This window comes from Cavia porcellus, unplaced genomic scaffold, assembly GCF_034190915.1.
Source record: "Cavia porcellus strain 051 isolate PalLab524CR breed Dunkin Hartley unplaced genomic scaffold, mCavPor4.1 scaffold_1, whole genome shotgun sequence".
Classification (NCBI taxonomy): Eukaryota; Metazoa; Chordata; class Mammalia; order Rodentia; family Caviidae; genus Cavia; species Cavia porcellus.
In genome coordinates this window covers 136,727,721-136,750,667 of record NW_026947484.1, presented here as the reverse complement: position 1 = coordinate 136,750,667, position 22,947 = coordinate 136,727,721, and the positions used below count along the sequence as shown (strand labels likewise).

Genomic DNA, 22,947 nt, shown 5'->3' with positions numbered 1-22,947 from the left:
TTAATGCTACACTTCAAACTTCTTAAAAAAGGAGGGTAAGTCAAGCCCAAAGAAGGAAGGAGATTATAAAGATCAGAGCAGAAATTAATGTAGTTGAAATGAAGAAAACAATACAAAGAATTAATGAATCAAGGAATTGATGCTTTGAAAGAATAAATAAAATTGATAATCCCTAGCCAACCTTATCAAAAAGAGAAAAGAAAATGCTCAAATCTATGCAATAAAAAGGAAGAAATCTCTACAGACCTTGCCAAAATACAGAAGATCATCAACACTTACTTTGAAAAACTTTAATCTCATAGGTTCAATATCACAGAAGAAATGGACAGATTCCTAGGATTATATGAATTATCAAAGCTGAATCAAGATGTAAAACTGCTGAATAACCCAATTTCAATTAATGAAACTGAAAATGTAATTACAACCCTACCAGCAAAGAAAAGCCCAGATCGTAATGGATTTGCTGAAGAATTCTACAAGAAATTCAAGGAAGACTTAACGCAAATATTCCTCATACTCTTCAGTAAAATTGAAAGGGAAGTAATTCTCCCTAACTCATTCCTGGAAGCAAATATTACTCTAATACCAAAACCTGAAGAAGACCCAATCAAAAAAGAAAATTACAGACCAATCTCTCTAACGAATATAGATGCAAAAATCCTCAATAAAATACTGGCAATTAGAATGCAACAAGTCATCAGGAAGATTATACACCATGATCAAGTGGTATTCATCTCAGGAATGCAAGGATGGTTCAACATATGCAAATCAATGAACATGGTACACTATATTAACAGAGACAAGGACAAGAATCACATAGTCATCTCAACAGATGCAGAAAAAGCTTTCAGCAAAATCCAACACTCATTCAAGATAAAAACCCTACAGAAAATCAGAACAGATGGTCTCTACCTCAATCTGATAAAAGCCATGTTTGATAAACCAACAGCCAACATCTTACTGAATGGACAAAAAAAAAAAAAAACCTGAAAACTTTCAATCTAAAATCAGGAACAAGACAAGGATGTCCATTATCATCACTTCTATTCAATATAGTTCTGGAAACATTAGCCAGAGCAATCAGACAAGAAAGAGAAATAGAGGTTAGAGAAGATGGCGGCTTGCTATGTCACTGGGTGGAAAGCTTCTCTGGAAAAACAGCTCAGACGCTGGAATTTGACAACATAGAGAAGGCCAGAATAGTGGAGAGGGACACTCAGGACCCCAGGAGGAAACTGAAGTGAAAAGAAAAATAGGAAGAGGAAGGAAAAACGCAAGTGGAGGGCTGGAGCCTGATGCGCTCACTGAGACCAGTCTGCACTGTGCTGAGAGTGCCATGAAGTCAGGCGATTCAAGGTTGCGCTGAAGCCTTTTGAAACTTGAAGAGAGATTTATAATGTGTGATTGTGAAAGAAAAGATCTCTTAAAAATAACAAGGAACTAGAAAGAAACAATTCAAAGGCTAGAAGATGACAAGAGGATCTATCACTTAAGAATAAAAAACATGAGCGAAGAAGCAGGAGTAACCACAAATGAATTACAAAGACTATTCACAGAAATAATTAAGGAAAACTTCCCAAACATAGGAAAAAGAAATGATATCCAGATAAATGCGGCATACAGAACTCCAGCCACCTACAACCAAAACAGATCTACCCAGACATATAATAATCAAGATCCCAGAAATCCACCACAAGAACACACTATTAAAAGCAGTCAGGAAAAGAAGCAGATCATCTACAAAGGAAAAATCATCAAAGTAACAACAGACTTATCGAACAAACTCTCAAACTGAGAAGAACCTGGGAGGAAATAGTCCAAGCCCTGAGAGAAAATAACCTCCAACCCAGATTGATGTACCCAGAAAAACTCTTTCTCAAAATTAATGAAGAAATAAGATATTTCCAAGACAAGGAGGAACTGTGGGAGTTCATGGCCACCAATTCAACCCTACAAAAAAATACAGAAGGACATTCCAGGGAGTGAGAGAAAAAAAAATACCAGAATTCCAGCATCAGTGGCAGAGAGGCCTCAATGAATGGGGCAGACAGTGGAATGAAGGAGTAAAGTGGACAAATAATAGCAGAAAAATAGAATAGCAGAGATGAGGCAAAAAAGGTAGGCTATAATCTTTAATATAGATAGCCTTGATACACTAACAAAAAGAAACACAGGCAGAGTAGATTAGGAGGCAGGATCCATCGAGATGCTCTGAATAGGAAATATATTCAACCTGAAAGAGGGTTAATAAACTGAAAATCAAAGATGAGAAAACAATGCTATATTTGACAGGAAACCAGAGAGAAATAGGGACAACTCGTCCTGCAGCCACAGATAGATTGGAAAGTTATGACACTTTTGGGCAGTGTAGAACTACACAGCTGGAAGGAAGGAAAACCTTGTAGCTTTAGTAAGTAAAGGAGTACAGCTCAAGATCAAGCTCAGTGGTAAAAAGGTTCAGCAACACACATAGAGATAATGGGTTGACCTCCTAATCTAAAAACTAAAGGAGCTAGTTTGTGGGACCCAAAATATATAAAGCATCCTGAAAGGGGAATGGTAAGAAACTGCCTAAAAAAGGAAGTCAAAAGACATTGTTAATAGTGTATAAGGATTTAAAAGTCACAGTAGTCTTATTGCTCTGCTTAGTTTGATTTTCTTTTGTTCTGGTCTGTCTACTCATATTAGATTTGAGGGTACAGACAGCTATCCCAAAAATAACAGGTTATACCATGGTAACTATCCTTAATTTCCTATTAACTTAAACTGAAACCCTGCATTACTTACATTGTCTTACTATGACTGATCTTATTTGAAGCTGGTTTGTTAGACCACTATTTTGCCTTGACTGATTTTATTTGAATTTGGTATGCTTGATAGTATCAAGTCTAAGAGTACAGGCAACTACTCCGAAGATAACAAGATGTAAAAGATACCCATTCCAGTTTGATTAACTGCTTTCGAAGTCCTACAATGTCTCCAAAGTTGTGTTTTTACTAAAATAGCTATGTAATGCTATGTTCAATTATATTATGTCTGATGATATAGAAAATTCTATTGAAAATAACAAGAGAAAGCATAGTAATTACTGTAGATAACCTAATATCATGGTCTTATATGTCTTTTTCATTTCATGTTTTTCTAGGAATTTGTTTTGTTGTCCTGTTATGACCTGTTTTTCCCTATAATACAGAAAGGATAGTTATACATGTAGAGAATCACACATGGGGAGAATTTCTAAACTACTTACAGGAACAGAGTATATAATACACGATGTAATGAATAGATACTCTGAAGAAGAGACATTAAGAAACCCAATGCTAATTCTGTAGCATTATGATATAAAAATCTAACAACACTACTATTTTACTGTTCAGAGTGATATTAGTCTAGTCTCTTAAGTTCAATTTCGGCATACATAAAGATAAGGACAGCTACTACGAAGAGAATGAGAGACATTATGGCAGTCATTATTGACTTCCCCAACGTCATACCTTGAAGACCTAAAAAAAGCCTTCATCATCCTGTAATGACTTGATTAGTTCTATAATGTTCAGTATGTATTCAATTTGTGTGAAGATGGGGACAACTATTTGGAAGAAAACTAAAGACAATAAGATAGACAGTGAAGATCTCCAGTGGACTTGCTTTGAAATCTGTGTTTCTTTAAATTTTTTCTTTATGATCTGTTTTGTTCTGTTTGATCTTACCCTCTTTAAAATAAAAAAAAACCATGATAGGAAAATAAAAGAAATAAAGATAGGAAAGGAAGAAGTTAAATTATCGTTATTTGCAGATGATATGATACTCTACATATAAGACCTCCAAAACTCCATTGAAAGTCTCCCAGACATAATAACCAAATTCAGTAATGTAGTTGGATACAAAGGTCAGCACTCAAAAATCAATAGCATTTCTATACAAAACAACAAACAGACTGAGAGAGAAATAATGGAAAGCATACTCCTCACTATAGTATCCAAAAATATGAAATACTTAGGAATAAATCTAACAAAGGAAGTAAAAGATCTATACAGTAAAAACTATATTACATGAGCAAGGAAATTGAAGAGAATATCAGAAAATGGAAAGGTATTTCACTGTTCATGGACAGGAAGAACAAGCATTGTGAAAATGGCCATTCTCCCAAAATTGTTATACAGATTCAATGCAATTCCAATCAAAATACCATTTGCATATCTCACATATCTAACAAAATTATCCCTAAAATTCATCTGGAACCAGAAGAGACCTAGAATAGCAAAGGCAATTCTAGGCAATGAAGCTAAGACAGGAGGCATCACAGTCCCTGACTTGAAATTATATTACAAAGCTACTGTGATAAAATCATCATGGTATTGGAATAAAAACAGACCTGAAGATCAATGGAATAGATTAGAAGATACAGCCACAACTACAAACATGCTCAGCCACCTCATCTTTGACAAAGGGGTCAAACATGTTCACCAGAAGAATGATATCCTCTTTAATAAGTTGTGCTGGAAAAACTGGCTCTCCATGTGCCAAAAACTAAAACTAGATCCATGTCTATCACTATGCACTAAACTAAAGTCAAAGTGGATACAAGATCTAAATATTAAAACAGAAACACTAAATCTACTGGATGACAAAGTAGAAATCTTGACAACATAGGAGTAGGCAGAGAGTTCATGAACAAAAATCAAACTGCTTGGGAAACACTTCCCAGAATCAAGAACTGGGATCTCATCTTGTTAAATAGTTTTTATATGTCAAAGGAAATTTCCAACAGAGTGAAAAGAAAACCCAAATAACTTAGCCAACTGTCCCTCAGACAAAGGACTTTTATCTAGAACTTATAAAGATTAAAAAAAAATCAGGCCCCCAAAATTCAAGGACCCAGTCCAAAAATGGATATCTGCGATGAATACAAATATACTTCTCAGATAAAGAAATACAAATGGCAAATAAGTATATGAAAAAGTGTTCAACATCAATGGTCATTCAGGAAATACAAGTTAAAACAACAGTGAGTTTCCATCTCACCCCCAAAAGAATGGCCAAGATCAAGAAATTAACCAACAACAAATCCTCGAGGGGTTGTGGGGAGAAAGGAACTCTTCTCTACTGCTGGTGGGAGTGTAGACTGGTGCAATCACTGTGAAAATCAGTATGGAGATTCCTCAAAAAGCTAGGATTAGAGATTTCATTTTACCCAGCTATTCTGCTGCTGGGCAGTTTCCTAGAACTGAAAACATCATACCACAATAATATATATACACCCATGTTTATAGTAGCACAATTTGTAATAGCCAAATCTTGGAAACAGTACAAGTGTCCATCAATCAAGGAATGGATAAAAAAGATGTAATATTTTTATACAATGGAGTACTACAGAGAGAAAGATTGCATCTGGACTTTTATAAATAAATGGACATGACTCAAGAACATACTAGTGAAATAAATCAAACTCACATGTGTAGATACTGTATTATCTCCCTAGTGTAAGAAACTGAAAAATTATGTATGTTCCAAAATCTACAATGAATACTGTGTAAGGGAAAGAAACTATTCAAAGAAGAAAAGCAATTAGAATAAGGGAAAGGAGGAAAAAACAAAAAATACATAAATTTGTGTGTTGTATACATACGTATTTATGATAGCTAAACTTGTTATACTACTAATCATATTAGTTATTGGAAAAGAACAGTTAATACTCAAATGTTTAGATCAATTTTACATGTCTATATCTGTTAATCTAAGCAACCCTCTTGAAGGTAACAATATACAATATTACAACTATTGTTAAATTCCTATCATCTTGTTTTGCAAAGTTATACTGTTATTGTATTTTGTTTCTTGTTTGTTTGTCTGTAGTGATTTTTTGTTTTTCTTTTCTGTGTCTTTTTAATCCTAAATAAAAATGTTTCTATGTAGCAAGTGAAAACCAACAACAAGGAAAAACCAAGAAACAATCTACAGAATGGGAGAAAATCTCTGCCTGGTATTCCTTCAACAGAGGATTAATATTTAGAATATATAGAGAACAAATTTAAAAATAACACCAAAACCTCAGATAACTCAATTGATAAATGGGCAAATGCACTGAATAGACAAAAGAAGTATAAATGGCCAAGAAGTATAAGGAAAAGTGTTCACCATCTTTAACCTCTAGGGAAATGCAGATCAAAACTACACTGCGATCCCATCTCACCTCAGTCAGAGTGGTTATCATAAAGGACACAAAATATAATATATCCATTCCCACTGTTGGTGGGAATATAAGTTGGTATGGGTACAATGGAAATCAGGACAGAGAGGCCTAAAAACAAAACAAAGAACACAACTGCACCATGATACAGTTATGTGACTTCCTGGAAGTGGTCAGCATATTATAGGGAGCCCTGCATATTCATGTTTATCACGGCACAGTTCAATAGCCTAGATATGGAGCCAGACTTAGCATTCATCAGCAGAGGACTGGATGAAGAAAATGTTACATCTTCCCAGTGCAATACTTCTCATCTGCAAAGATAAATGGAATTATACCACTGTCAGGAAAATGGATGGAATTGGAAATAATCATGTTAAGCAAAATAAGCCAGACTTGGAAAGTTAAATATTGTGAGTTTCCTCTAATACATGAAATCTAAAAAAGATGACATGAAAGTAAAAGGGAAGTCATTATCAAATAAGAGGAAAGAATAAGGGAGAGGGTCTTATGTAGGGTTATAAGAGGGATAGAGATGATCAAAATATATATTACATATATTTTACATATATTATATAAATGAAAATACCATATCAAATCTGATACTTTGTAAAATTAATGGGCATTAATAAAATATATTTTAAAAAGAGGAAGCTGGGTGTGGTAACACATGCCTGAAAACCCAGCAGTTGGGAGGTTGAGGCAGGAGGATTGTTATGAGTTCGAGACCTGCCTGGACTGCAAAGTGAGCTCAAGTCCTGCATAGCAAGACCCTGTCTGGAAAAGGCAAAACAAACAAACAAAAAACCCCCACTTTATAAAGAGGAAAAGTCTCTAAGCTCTTATCTTAAGAACATGGAAACAGAAAAATAAAATAAACCTCCAAATAGCTGAAGGAAAGAAATAAAGGTAGCAAATATCAATGAAATTTAAGATAGCAAAATAGTAGAGGAAATCAGTAATTACTGGAAAAGAACAATCAAACTGACAAAACTTTAGCAATACTGATTTAAAAATAATAATGAAGAGAAAGCATAAATTATTCATATTACATATAAAATGGGAACTAGAACCACAAAGCACACAAATATCAAATGATAAGGGAGGGCATATTGTGAACGACTCTAAATGCATGAACTTGGCAAGTTAGACAAAATGCCTACATTTGCTGGAAAACACAAACTACCACAATTCACCCAAAATGAAATACATTATATGGAATAGCCCAAAACTGTTAAGTAAATAAAAACAAAACAAAACAAACAAGCAAAGCTTTCAAAAGTTTTTGAGGCACGATGGTCCTTTGAGAATTTCACCACATGTTTAAAAAAGAACTAACTCCAATTCTATCCTTTTCCATAGAATAAAACAGGAAAATCACTTCCAATTCATTTTATAAAGGTAGTGTTACCTTGATATCAAAAAACACAGCACACACAAAATCTAAAAAAATCTTTAAAAAAGCACACACAAAACAAAAATTATAAAACAATACCTCTCATGATACATTAGTGCCCCTAAGAAAATAGGAGGAAATAGGAAGTAGCGATATATAAAAGTAATTATAAACCATGGTCAACTTGATTTTATTCCAGCGACACATGATTGATACGATCAGTGTAACCTAGCATAATAACTGATTTAAGAAAGAAGAAATCTCCCGTGCTTTTATTGATTGATGAAAAAAAAAAACTCAACAAAATTCAACAACTATTTTCGATTTTATAAAAAAAACTTTGAAACACTAATAGGTAGAAATTTTCTCACCTTAATAAAGGGTATCTGCAAAAAAAAAAAAAAAATCCTCCAGCTAACATTATATTTAGTTGGGAAAGGCTGAAAGTTCCCTCCCTAATGTCAGAAAGAAAACAACGATGTCTCCCTTTTCCACTCTTAATCAACCAAGTGCTGAAAGTTTTAGCCAATTTAATCAGGCAAATAAAAGTATGCAGATCAAAAATGGTCTGTATTTTTAGATGATATGGTTTTCTACATAGAACTTCAAATATAGAAACAAAACACATCCAAAATTAATAAATGAGTTCAGAAAGGCTATAGAGTAAAAATACAAAACTGAATTAGGCTTCTATATACTAGTGATAACTTTGACACTGAAATTAGAAATATAATGCTATTTATAATTCCTTAAAGAAGAAAAATACTTAGGTGTAAATTTAACAAAACATATTTTAGAGCTTGTATTCAGAAAATATTATACTGACGAAAGAAATCACACAAAATCTAAGTAAATGCAAAAACATACCTTGTTCATGAAGTGACAGATTCAATAGAATAAAGAGGTCACTTTTCTCCAAATTCATATAAATTAATATAATAAATTAATTTATTATATTAAATAATATAATATAAGAATTTTTCCAGATATGAGCATAGTTATTCTAAAATCCATGTGGGATCCAGGTGTGGTGTACATGCCCGTAATCCAAGCACTTGTAAGGCTGAGGCAGGAGGATTGCTGCAAGTTCAAGGTCAGCCTGAATTGCATGGTGGAACCCTATCTCAAAAAAATCAGAATAAATAAATAATATAATCAATGTGGAAAGGGAAATGAACTGAACTAATGAAAATAATTTTGCAGATTCATACTGAAGAGAAACCCACGTATTGAAAAGAAAAATAAAGTAAAAAGTAATCAAACTGTAGATTTACTGAAATGATAGATACTGTATAGTATAGGTAGAGGAAGAAACACATAGCCCATTGGAACAGAACAAAGAACTCAGAAATAGACCTGCACACACATGCCAAACTGATTTCTGTTAGTAGCAACTATACTGGGAAGTGGTTCACACACTGCACAATTCTCTTACTTAGAGTGTACAATTCAGTAGTTTTTGGTATACTTGCAGAGTCATACTGCAATTATTGTAGATTTTTATTAGCCTCCTAAAAATTGCTAACCTCCTTTTCTCCCAAAATCCACGCTGTCACACTATTCTACTTTCCGTCTCTAACTTTGCCAGTCTGGATAAGTCATACCCAGCTGATTTCTAGCACATGGTGTAAGGGAAGTTCAACACACAAAGTACAGTCTTTTCAACCAGTGACGCTGGCACAGGTGGACATGTATAGGTAAAATAAACAAGCAAACTAATTAACTTGGGCACTAGTATCATGTTTCATGCAAAAATTAACTCCAAATAGATCAAATGCATTGGTACATGTCTGTAATCCCAGCATGCAGGGGGCTGAGACAGGAGGATCATTGTGAGCTCCAGATTAGCCGGGACTACGTAGTGACATAGTGAGTTTAAGACCAACCTAAACTACATAACAAGACCCTGTCTCAAACACACACACACACACACACACACACACACACACACACACACACACCAAACAAAAACTCATAATGGTTCTCAGACATGTAAAGTATAAAATACAAAACTTTTACCAAAAAACAGAGAAAAATCTTTGATATATAGTGCTAGGCAAGGAGGTTTTAGACTTGATACTGAAAGTATGATGCATAAAAGGAAAAACTGATACATAGAACTTAATAAAAATGTAAAAGTTTGCTGTGCAAAATCCCCCTATTCAGAGGATAAAAAGACAGAAAATACTTGCAGGTTATGCCTCCAACAATGAACTAGTACCTAGAATATAAAAAGATCTGTCAGAACTCAACAGGAAGAAAGCAATAATCCAATCAGACATGGACAAGATATGAATAGATGTTTCACTAAAGAAGATATAAAGGTGGTAAAAATAGCATAAAATGTTGAATAGAATATCATCAGCCACTGGAATCAGGAACATAAAAAACACAGTGAAATATTGCCATCCAATACCAGAACAACTTTTTAAAAAATGACACCACCAAATGAAGAATATGAAGATATGAAGAATTTGGATATTCAGATATTATTAGTGGGATTCTAAGATGTTACAGCTACTCTAAAAATAATTTGGCAGTTTCTTGAAAAACTAAACATGCAAATAATATATAACATAGCAATTACACGCCTGGGAACTTATACTAGAAAAATGAGAAATATTATAATGGTTATAGAAGCTCTGATGATAATAACTGAAACCTGGAAACAAGTTAAATAAACTGTGTTATACTCCTGCCATCTCAACAGTAGGAAAGGATGCCCAGTGAACACATACAGTAACCTGGATGTATTTGCAGAGAATCATGCTCAGTGAAAAAAGGCAATCGCAAAAGTTATATACACTATAATCCTTAAATACAACATTACTGCAATGACAAAATTTAGGAATGGAGAATAGATTAGTGGTTTCCAGGAATTAAGGAGTCAATGAGGTGGGATGGAAGGGAGTATGGGTGTAAACGGGCAACACGAAGGATCCTTGTGCTATTAGAAATGTTCTCTTCTTGATTCAGTAGCTCTGCAAGATACTACCACTAGGGAAAATTGGGTAGTGAGTACATGGAATCTCTATCTCATTCTCTATCAATTCATGAAAACATATTATCTCCAAATACAAGTTTAAGGTAAAAAAAATCACATATTGAATCCATTTACAGGACATTCTGTTAAAAATCATCATGGAGATGAAACACAGACTCAGGGATTAGGAGTTGGTAGGTGTGATTACAAACATGTACAGTCTGGAGAATTTATCTGGAATGATGGAGTTATTCTATGTTTTTCTTGTGAAAATAATTATGTGCATCTATACATACATTAAAATCTATTGATGTCTACACTAAAAATAGAGGCAGTTATAATATATAACATTTAAAATAAAATAAAGAGATTACCGATAACAAATGAATCTCACTTATTTTTTAGAGTTGGATGTTAGAAAATACCAACCAAACAGCAGTTTAAATTGCCTGTCTCTTGATAGGTTTAGAAGACAACCAGCAAGGTGCATTGAAGGCCACAAAATTTGGAATAAGAAGGTTTGTTATTTTATCTTGGCTTCATCATTTACAAGGCAGGTAACTTATCAATCTTCATTGTTTGCATCTGTCAAATGAGCCTACTGATGACTTTATGGGGTTGTTTGGAGTCTTAAATTTTAAATGAAAGGTCTTAGAGTTATAGTAGGAGATCTGCAAATATATAAATGTCCCTAGCATATTTTATAGAAAAGAAAATATATTCTAGTTGTACGAGTATTTTTAAATGCATTTAAACACTATTGTGATCAATACAATACTATAAGTAATATATTGAAAAGTTAACTTTATGCTGTTATGTATGTTTTGAACCAAGGAAACCAACTAAAATTTATTCCATGTTTTGGGTGCACATAACAAGAATAAAGCATAAAGGATCTTTCCATTTGAAGATACTAGAAATTAGTGAAATACTCTTTGTCCATCTAGCAGCAGCTTGGTTGTTGACACTGGTGCTGGTGGCAGCAGCAGTATTAGCAGTGGTAGGAATGACTGCAGTCATCGTAATCACTGCCACTGCATTTTGCATGTTTTATTTAACAACCTTCAGAGCAGTCACTGAGAGATGAAAGGCAGGGATCATAAACTGCATCCTATGGTGAGACCTTGAAGAGTTACTGGGGATCGATTGCCTTTCAAGATCTTGTGACCGACAGTTCTTGTGTGTGGGAGAAGCAGGTCTTCCCACTCTGAGAGCACAAACCTGGGAAGCCTGTCATTTTAAGTGTTCACGGGATGCTGTTTCCACATCTGAGGAAGGATGCACTTAAGTAATAGATCCCCTAGTCCTCCCAGTGTGGCTTAGTGTGACATCAAGTGACCTCTTGGGAGCATCCTGTCCACTACATTCAGCTTGGGCAAGTAAAACCATTTGCTTTGGTAACTAGCCAGATGAAACTGGGAATGCACCAGTGAGAGTTAGTTGTACCTCCATGCAGAATCCATCTCCCCAGGTTTCTCTCAAGGGTGATCTAGATACTGTGTTGGGGCTGCTGAAACAGCCAGGCTTAGGGGCAGCTTAGCTCTCCCACCAGAAAGGATACTGCCTTGGGATGGGATTGCTGGGCCCCCGGGATAATTCTATCGCTATTCATCACCTCCAGAAAAATGTGTGAACTGTACTAACTCCCAGGGCCTGTCCTCCTCTTGTGATCTGAAATTCTCATATTTGAGATTGCGAAGGCTCACATCTGCCCAGGGATCCCTATACACCCCAGGAGCAGGGCTAGGGTCAGCCACCCGCTTTGCTCAAAGATGAGAGGAGGCAAAAGCCAGGCAGAGTGGGTACCAGAGGGAATGCCATGTCATCTGATCCATAGCTGTTTCATCCTTTGACAATGTGCTCCGGGGACATGTCTGTGAAGGACATCACCGAGGTGGGGGAAGAATGTGGCCTGTTGTCTGGGCCCAGGACACAAAGGCTGATCTGTGCGCACGTGGGCACTCCCGACCCAGGCTGGATCAGCTGCTCTTGTTTCCTCCTTAGACATCACAATACAACTACAGAGTTACAGTCTGCCCTTCAACCCCCGCCCCAGAAGAACCGGGCAGTGGGATTGCTGCCCACTGGGTGCTCGCTGAGCACAGCCAGTAACAACGGCCTCTCGGCCCAGTTGGCTCCTGATAAGTCTAGAATTTCAATAGCCTGTCTGTCCCTGCCCTCATTTACTGCCCTCTCCCGTCTTCTCTTTCTCTGCCCTTTGAGGCACACGTGTAAGTGGCAAGCCCAGGGTGATCTGGTTCCTGCTGATCACCATGGAGCCAAGGCTGGACAGTGGCCAGCCATGGATCAGTTTGCTCACTCCGAAAGCATTTTCCTCAGCAGTGGAACAAAAGCTGCCTTGGCCCACCACTTTTTTCCTAGGCAATTGTGCAAAAGACCCTCTACCAGATAGAGTCCCTGCCAATGCCCAGTAGGTAGCCATGTGACACTGGGATGAGAGAATCTAGGATGTGACTATGGGCTCTAACATTCCTGGTGACAGAGATAAGGTAAGCAAAGTCCTTAATTTCTACATTGTAGTTTGCTCACTGATTATAAAATATGGCTATGTAGTTACTATCCCATAGGGCTAGTGAGGGCTTTCCATCAGCTTTCAAGTAGTGCATAGCATGAAGTGGACGTGTAGTAATCACCAACAGAGCACAATACACACACACACACACACACACACACACACACACACACACACCATGCATCAGCAATACAGTATCAATCATTTGTGTGTCAATTACTGAGTGCCTTCCATGTGTCACACTGTACTAGGTAGGTGACACTGACACTGACACAAATCAGTGAGCAGAAACGACCCCACGTCTCTCACATTATGGGAGGTAACTTCTAATGGGGAAGACAAAGAAGAGACAGCATATCCAATGACGATACTTCTGGATGAGCCAGCTGGTCAAGAAGAATCGGAAAGTTAGAGTGAGGGAAGGTTCTGTGTTCGACAAAGTCAGCAAAAGCCTTCTCAAGACTGTGATGTCATGTGAAGACTTGGAGGAGGTGAGTGGGACAGGAGGGAGTCAGATCTAGGGGAAGAAGTTCCCAAGCAGAGGGACAGCCTGCCAAGTCCCAGGGTAGGGTTTTATCTGGTCAATCTGTGAGACAGGAGGAAGCCAGCTGTGCTGAGACGAGTGAATAAGGAAGAGAGTCATCAGGGATGCACTCAAGGACATGAAGGGGACGGGTTGTGGAGAGCTTTGTAATAGTTTGCCAGGACTGCCCCCCCCCCACCCTATACCCACAAACTGAGTGCCCTGTACAACAGAAATAATTTAGTTCTAGCTGGCAGAGGTCTTTATCAGGTATTGAATCCACGTCTCCCAACAATTTCTTCTCCTGATTACTTTAAGGGAGGTGTGACCTAGGCACTCTCACATTTTCCCCCTCCTGTGCACAAAGTGCCAGGCCACTTGCCTGGGCTTCTGCGAGCTTTTTCTGCCTGCCTATCCTTCATTTCAGCACAGGCTATTCAGGCCACAGAGATTTTTTTGTCTTATCCTGGCTTATATGCAGATTCCTAGTGAGTGAATGTGCATTTTACACCTCCCCCACTTCCTACCCTGAGACATGGGATTTTCTTTGTCCTTCCCAGCCTTACTGACGCTTTCCTGTCTCAGGGTTTGTTCTAACTGAGTTACTTGACCCTTCCTTGCACTTGGCTATACCCACCCCACTCCTTCTCTGAATACGTATTTATAGAAAGATCACCTCTAAGAACCAGTCCAGTCATTGTAAAAACCAACAGGAAATTATTCTCAGAGTTCGTAATTGTCATGATTTATGTTGTTATAATTACTTAGGAAAGTAACTTGGCAATTTGGAAAAATCTAAGTGCATTTATACCTTTTAATTTGAGAATTTCATGTTTGAGAATATAGCTGAAGAAAATAAACTGAACAGAAAAATACCTCATATAAATGGAAACTTACATCATGGAAATTCATAATAAAGGACATGAAAATGATAGCCATCAGGGCCAGGGATTTAGCTCAGAGGCATAAGCGCCTACCTGGGAAGTGTGAGGTCATGAGTTTGATCCCTAGTACCAAAAAATAAAATAAAATAAAATAAAATAAAATAAAATAAAAATAAAAACAAAGAAAAGAAATGATAGCAATGACTAATATTTATTATTTGTTGTGTACCAGACACCAATATGTTTCTCCTTTATTGTTTTGTCTAATCCTCATCACGTCTTTATGGAGTAGGAACAATTATCTGGTAGGAGCTACAATCAGCGTATTACTCATGTAGTGTCCTCCACGTACCTAGCAAGTGGGAGGGAGGCTACACTGTAGATTGCATGCCTTGGAGACCGTCCTGCAGCTAAGCTAATTCCCTTGGTCTTGTACACAACCCTTCCTTGCCCCCACCCTACCTCTCCAGTGATTAACAGAGTAGGTGCAGCAACGTAGCCAATTAGTCACAGGAATCCCTGCACAGCAAGTGCTCCCACTCCCGCCTTATAAAGGCAGGTGTATGAATGTGGCAGGATTTTAAACAAGGGGCTTAATTTTTTTTAATTGAAAAAATTGGAGGGGGGCCATCATTTTAATTCTAGATCTTTATTCAGATCAGATTCCCATCCTTTCATTTCGTATAGGAATAGCTTTCATAGCCCTTTTAAGAATTATAATAATTGGGACCAGGAATATAGCTCAGTGGCACAGCACCTGCCTGGCAAGTATAGGGTCGTGTGTTCAATTCGCAGTCCATGTAACATGCTTTGCCAGGATCCACCCTCCTCTCAAGAGCTTTTCCTGCAGATCCTGTAAGACATGTGCTAGGTCTTCACTCCTAAGTTTGCTTAACTCAGGGCCAAGCAGGCCATATTGAGGGCTTCTCGCTAGGTTAGAGCAACTGTGCTAAAACTCATTCACACCCACATATTTTAATAAAGTACTTTAGAATTTCTTAGATATCAGGCCACATATTGAGCTTTTATCAGCCACCTCGTAGTTCCAAACCACCATTTGCAAGCAGGGTTGATTCTCTGGCAGACTGCCTGAGTCTCTTCACCTTGAATATGAGTGACTTAGCAGAACTGGGAAAGGAGGAGGCTCTGCTTCCAATGGTACTGCACACACAAATGACCCTCCCTACCTATTCATTCCCTGTTCTCTCAAGCCAGCTTCTCTCTTTCATCATTCATTCAGCATACACGGCTAGAGGGTGGGTGCAGAGCACAACCAGGCCTGAGCTCTCCCCAGCCTGCTGAGAGCTGGCTTCTGTGAAAAACCCATGACATATCTCTGAGGAGGGCTGGCACCTTCCCACCAGACCCTTCCCCAACTTTCTGCTGCTGACAGAGGAGAGATGGGGAAAGCAAGAAGAAGAAAATACCTTTAGCATGTGAGTCCACATATCAAGCTGAGTTTAAAGCCTTAAGGCTTTTGGGGTCTGTCAATTCTTTTAAAACTTTTGTTCCTTCTTTCTTTTTTGGGTGGGAGTATAAAATTATTTTTATTGGATATATGCACTTAAACATTAAGAAATATCTTACAATCCAAAATTAGTCAGTCCCCTTTAGCAGTGATTATTGCCCGCAGGGGCATAAAACATTAAAATCACAATATTTTCACTGTTTTCTTTCTTTTTTCTTTTGTATTTTGGTTTTTTCTTTTTGAAAATGAGAATGAATCAACATTCTAAAGGAAGGTGATACTGGATGCGTGTAAGAGAATTCTTTTCTCCAGCGGTGCCGCTTTCTTTCCCTCCTATTTCCGCTGGCACTCCTGGCTTGGCATACTTATTCAGGCATCAAATTGCTCCTGCTCAAGATGGGACAAAGCAGAATCCCTAGAAATGGTGTCCTAGAATAGTGCCAGAGCCACACATTCACTTGGCAAACAGTTTTGGAGACAAGTGCTCTTCTTTGTCCTGGGAACTTCCTCAAACAGGATTGAAGATATATCTGCCTTCATGGGGCTTACTTTCTAGTGCAGGGAGGCCATCAAATACCTAAAAAAGATGCTGTGAAGATGAGAAAGTGAGGCTCTGGTGGATTCAGTACAATACCCGAAGTCGTACACGTATAAGGAACAAGGCCATGACTCAGTACCATGCTCGTCTGGCTCCAGAGTCTTCCTGGGCTGTCCCACATAGAACCAATAAAGGAGAGTTAGTCCTTCCCATGGCACAGCATTTTATGCTCTTCCAAGAAATTTCCAATATGTCACCCTATTTCACCTTGGACATTATTGTTTCCAGTGGCTCCTCAGAGGCCCACCACGAATGCAAAGGAAAGTGACAGGAGATGAATTTGGTAAATCCTGATGATACAAAAGATCAAGGCAAATCTTGAGTTGGTCATCTCTAGAGTAAAACTTCAAGAGCCAGAATTTAAATAGAAAAAGTTCTCTCCTTTCTCTTCCAGTGACTTACAGAAACTAGTTCGTATTGAGTCTTTTCATTATGGAAGTAAATTCCCAATGAGCAGATGCTGGGACATAAGAGAAGAGGTAATGGCAGCCACACTCTCTCCTTCCATTGTCTTTAGGGAATCACATCTCCTCATACACACTGTACATTCTCCTTCAGGAGAATGCAACAAGGTCAGCACATGAGGCTTACAAAGTACTTTTGACATACTTGATCTTGAATCTGATTAAGAAGCATTTCATGTTCTTTGGGATTTTCAGACTGACTCCAGAATGAGGGCAGACAATTCTGTTTCTGTGGGGTTTGTAGGATCTGAACCTAGAGACTGACATCAAATTACCAAAAGGTCACTTGCTGGTGTGGTGTTTGGAAGGAGCTCCTTCTCAGGTGCATACCTGCCTGCAGAAGCAGAGAGTGCAGACAGGGTAGAAGTGGTAGATGATATAAGGTGTTCTTCATGAATACAGGTATTCTTTGCAAACACACTGCTCTCCCGTACGCCTAAGATTGGGCTTATTTATTACTTTTTCTTACTCTGCTTTTTTGCCTCAGTGGGCCTGCTGGTCCTTGTCCTCTTTATTTTGAGGCTGCTAATCAGAAGATACATATTACAGGGAGTTGCAGGAAAATTCAGTAATGTATAAATTGCGAAAACAAAACAAAATAAAATAAATTGCTACAACTCTGCCAAGGGGCAAAGAGTGAGTCTAAGAAGTTTTACAAATACTCCTAATTTCTTATTCCATGATTTCATTTTTAGGATTGTATCCGAAGAAAATATTCTGAAATGCACAAAGATATTCCTGTATTTGACCATTTATTATTGCATTATTTATAAATTTTAAAATTATAAGCAATCAATACAAGGAATTATTGGACTTTGATTAAATAAAATATGTTAAAATCCATATGAGAAAATATCATATAGCCATTTAAATTACAAAAAATATTTTAATAACAGTAAGTTCATATAGAATATAGCAGGTTTTAAGATGTAGCAGGCTTGAAAACAGCATGTGTATTAGGATCATAATTTGAAAAGAATAATAAATATAAATATAAAACCAATAGAATAATAGCAATATTTTATGTTACTTCTAGTTTTGAGGTTATGTGTGGCTTTTATTCTTTTTTGTATGCTTTTTTATTTTCTACATCGAATCTATTCTATTTTTGAAATTTAAAAACCCAGTTAATATTATTTATGCATAAAATATTTTCTATACATTGAATAACCCATGCAGGCACTGAGTAAGGAACTATCTTATGGGATAAGTATTAGATAAATTCACTTTTTTTTTTTTAGTACTAGGAGTCAAACTCAGGACCTTGTGCTTGCCAGGCAGGTGTTATGCTACTAAGCTAAATCCCCAGCGCACTGTAGGATAAGTATTAGAGATGCACGCGTTTTGACGAGGCAGAGAAGATGCTGTTGCTGATTGATGCTCTGGGGTCTGTGTACCAGACATTCAGGAAAGCTGCTATGAAAGGAGACATATTCTCCTTAAAGACTGTATGTTTAACTGCGAGAAAAGAGCCCAGCAAAGCACGAGAATGAGTGAAGGAGGAAGCTTTAACACGGCCCGACAGTGGTGAGAGGCAAGAGCTACCTGGCAGCCAGGCCAGAAGGCTGGATCAACCAGATAGATCAACCAGAGGAAAGAAGCAGGTGGGCAGACCCCTTCTCTGAGTGGGAAAGGGAATTTCCTTGGGCTTCTCCCATAGAATCCTAGCTGCCTGTTGTGACTGGTTAGCACAGTGGACCCAGGGTAGCTGTGCGCTAGATAACAGCATATGCTGCCAGACCACCTGAGGACTGACCAGCCTGGCATGCCCCAGGGGTCCTGTGGAGTGTATGGCCCTGCCTAGTACCAGCTGGGAGTCCACCTGCCCTTGGTATATTTGGATTCCAGTTGCAAAAATTTTCTCTGTACTTGGGTTGTTCTGCTGAGCAGCCCAGTGCAGACCAGAGCAGGACAGGTCAGTGGAAGTGGCACACATGAGAGGCTGCGACCTCACTGTGGCACCTGACATCTGGTAAGAATGCCACCCTTCCCCTAAAAAAGAATTCCAAACCCTAGTATGGCCCTCAATTATCAAAAATAACCTGTGGGTGTGAACAGCTGCATGGACTACTTAGCACGCATAGAAATGCCAGTCACCGAACACCCTCCTCCCTTCAACATACCCAGGTCCTTGTGCTCTGGAGCAGTCCTTGAATTTGTGGGGTCCGTGAGACTGAAGTCCCTGCCCCTTCATGTCCTCATCCCACAGCCCAGATCAGAGGTGCCATCCTTGTGAACTCCCTCTTGCCTGCTCTAAGCTGCTCTCTCTTCCGGGGGATGAGTCAGCCAGTTTGTGGACCCTTCACTGATCTTAGGAAGGGGGTGACTCAGCAAAACTCTGTCTTCCTGAGTGACTCGGCAGGCACACACTGTATGCCATTCACCCCTGCTCCCTCAACTTCACAGGAAGAGTGGGACAAGTTATCTGACAGATCCCAGGCTCATTGGTACACACATTAACCATGAAGAGGACAGTGGCGAGGTCTGACTGTCAATAGTCTTTAGTTGGTGCATTTTGTAACAATCCCCTAAAAAAACCTTCTAAGAAAATGAGATCTTTTATTCATTCATTCATCTAACAAATATTCATTAGGTGCTAGCATAGGTCCACATAAATTTATACACAAGTACCCATAGCAGCATTATTTATAGTGGCCAAGAAGTGGGTAACAGATAAATGTATAAATAAAATAAAATATGTAAATCTATAATGAACTATTAGTCATAAAAGAGAAATACAATATTGATACATCCTATAGCATGAATGAACCTTGAAAACATCCTAAGAAGTTAGACCCAGAAGGTCTCATTGTTGGATTCCACTTGTATAGTGGCAGAGCCAAAATAGGCAAATCTGTAAGATTTCTAGGGACAGAAAGTAGATTCCTGGTTGCCTTGGTTTGAAAAGGTGGTAGCAAAGAACAGGATTTTGTTTTGAGGTGATGAAAATGGGTTAAACTTGATCATAGTACAGGGACCAGTGAAGTTCTACTTCTGCAGAGCCAACTCCAGCGCTCTAGGAGCACCACAGGAAGCCTGCACAGCTGGCTGGGCTCGGTCCTTATCACACCCTGTGGCTGGTGACCCAGGTGCGCTTACTGCGCTGACTGACAGACTAGAGCAAAGCTAATGAGGCCAGAATATGCACAGGGCGGTGATTCTTGTAAGTGGGAGAAAACCAGAGTGCAGTAGCCACCTGCTCTCCCTCTTCATGGTCTCTCAAGGGTGGCACTGGTGACAAAAACAGATGACATGACCTGGTAAGGTAATCCTGTTCCTTCTCTTGCAGGCTCTTCAGTCCCACAGGACATCCGGATGCCCAGTGCTGTCCAGCCCCAGCCTCTTTTTCTAGCACCATCATTCCAAGAACTCACTCTTCCCCCACACCTTGGTATCTTCCTGCCTTCATCTGCTGTTCTCACTGTGCCTTTTGCCTTGAATGCCCACTTTTTATCATTGTGTGTTAAAAGTTAACTTTCCCTTCAAGATCTGGGCCAAATACACTTCCCTCCAATTACACGTATTCCTACATCTCTGTTCAGTGTTAGAATGTGTCTCTCCTTCCTTCGATTCCTTCTGCACTCTGTTACCCTTAGTGATGAGTGACAGACCACCCACTGAGTCTAATGTGGGCATTCTGTCTCTCCCATGAGTGTGGGCTCCTGGAGGGCAGGAATGCTACACGATGCCAATCTGTATCCTCCCTAGTGTTCCATGTCCTCAGGAGATGTCTGCTGAAATTATGCAGTATTTTCCTAATCGGGTCTGCTGTGTTCTCCAGAACTCAGCATGCAGGACTTCGCCATTAACTAGTCTTAACCTAATTAATCTGATTTCATAGCCAGTGCCTGTTTGTAAGATTTCAACTCTCTTTATCCATTCGATAGCTCAGGTTGTATTGGTGGTCACTCTTGTATCTCTGTTTCTTCCTGTGCTTTCCCTCAGATCAGACTGCCTATTGCTAAGAGGCAGCAGTTTCCATCAAATGCCCTGGAAGCAGGTTTGTTTGGCCATTGGAAGTTCTGTAAGGCCTGGAGAAGGAGTTGTCAAAGCCGAGAGATCTTCAGTTCATTTTGCTCTGTTCAGCTAAGCCATTGGTGAGATTTCTTCTTTAGACCTTTACATTTGTCTGCCAAATACAAAAATATTCCAACCCTCTGCATCCCAGTTGGTGAACTTGAGAGAGTAACATGATGAATATTTTAGCAGAAAATTGTTTTTTCCTCCGTGGGATTTGTAAGGATCTGTTGTCTTTTTGCAGAATTTTATTATGCACTAGTGCTAATTTGTTTTCCAGAGAAGCACGTCTCCAAATTTATAATGAAAGGCAACCAAAGTGGGACATTTCATGGCCTTGGCTGGACACCAAGTGATAGCTGATTTTTTGTAGCAGGGAAGACAAAATAACAAGTCCTTGGACTGCAGTTTTATTTTCTCCTTCTGTTCCTGAACAAAATTGTTTGAGTAATAAACTTCTGTCTTAATGATTAGTTAATGAAAGCATGTCTGTATTTCATAAGCATATTTTTATTTTTTAGGCTTTAAATGTCAACTCAGGATTGACAAATGTGTCTGGACTGTTGGCCTTTGATTGAAACTATGGATAAATTAATTAATACTTCACTTAACCAAATGGACTGTAAGCACAGACAGAAATCCAGTTGACCAGCTGTTACTCATTAGTCACCTTAGCTGTCATTTCCTCTTTAATCAGCACCCAGAAATGGTAAGTACACCCATTTTGTAGAATGAAGGAGTAACATTAATGGTTGAAATTTTATATTTACCTAGTTAACTGATGACTCTGAAATAAGGAATATCACTGTAATATATACTTATCTATGAAATCTCATTTGCTTCCAAAAACAAATGAGGATCCTAATTTATTATATATTTTATGCTAGATATAGCTTAGCATAGCCCTTGAAAACTTCTCCCATATCCTCTTTTCTCTTGTGCTTGTTCCTGACTACTTATATCCTTCATGTTGAAGGTACAATCTTCAACATGAAGGCTGAGGGCTGAAGTTTGAAGGATGTGTGGAGACTCTACCTTGCACACAAAGATGCACATCTAATGTACACACCTATACACCCACTCCTGTCTACACACAAAGCCTTTCCTATTTTCCTTGCTCTTAACTAAATTCTATTCTATGATTTTCCTTTCTTTGTGGACTCTGATTTCTACTTCAGCCTCTAATGATGCCAAAGTTTCATTTATAGTTCATCCTCCCAAATCACATACCATATTTCTAAGATTTCAGTGATTGTATTACATTCATTTATGTCTCCAAAAAAGCAATTATAATTGCAAGAATCCAGAGATGTTGGTGGGGCCTAGTTTTAAAGATGTTTAAATATAATACAATGTGAGCCTAAGAATTAATGAAATTATTTGAATTTTGCAGGTAGCTTCTGGAGGCATGGTTTTAGTGACTGCAGTGGGGGAGGGCCAGGTTTCTTGGTGGGTAGAGAAGCTTAGAGTCAGACGAGGTTTCTGTTGACAACCACACCATCTAAGTGAGTTGCCTACTCTATCTACAGTGAGAGTACCTATGGGTGTGAAGATCAGGTACATAATGCAATGAAACATACACTGAAAATATGTAAATAAAGGTAGATTTGCCTTCAGGGCTTTCACAGCAGTTCTGCAATGCTGCATAAACTGCATGGCTGGTGAAAACCTGTCTACATTAGGCTCCAGACTAAGGCTGGTGACCTGAGTTCTGAGTTTTGCTTTGCTTCTCCAATCAGAGTCTCTGGGACTTACGTTTGTGGTTTTCATACTTTGTTTTCAAAGCTGGAGCTCTTCAGGTGAGGTGGAAATCAGTGGACCTTGGGGTCCACTGGACAGCTCTACTTTTGTTAGCCTTAGATGTCCGTGATTCATTCTGTATTTAAAAGAA

The 22,947-nt window shown here is 38.4% G+C and overlaps 1 protein-coding gene and 1 long non-coding RNA gene across 2 annotated transcripts in view; both read right to left on the bottom strand.

Annotated features, from left to right (window-relative positions):
• LOC134477649 (uncharacterized) overlaps positions 1-19,359 on the bottom strand; it is a 72,571-nt gene extending 53,212 nt beyond the window's left edge. The window contains exon 1 of the long non-coding RNA XR_010049740.1: positions 19,163-19,359. This is a non-coding gene — a long non-coding RNA (uncharacterized LOC134477649). The remainder of the gene's footprint in view (positions 1-19,162) is intronic.
• Atp1a1 (ATPase Na+/K+ transporting subunit alpha 1) overlaps positions 11,430-22,947 on the bottom strand; it is a gene marked incomplete at its 3' end in the record, with an annotated part of 51,964 nt that continues 40,446 nt past the window's right edge. Inside the window, 3 exon segments of the mRNA NM_001173048.1 lie at positions 11,430-11,458; positions 14,006-14,024; positions 15,848-15,868.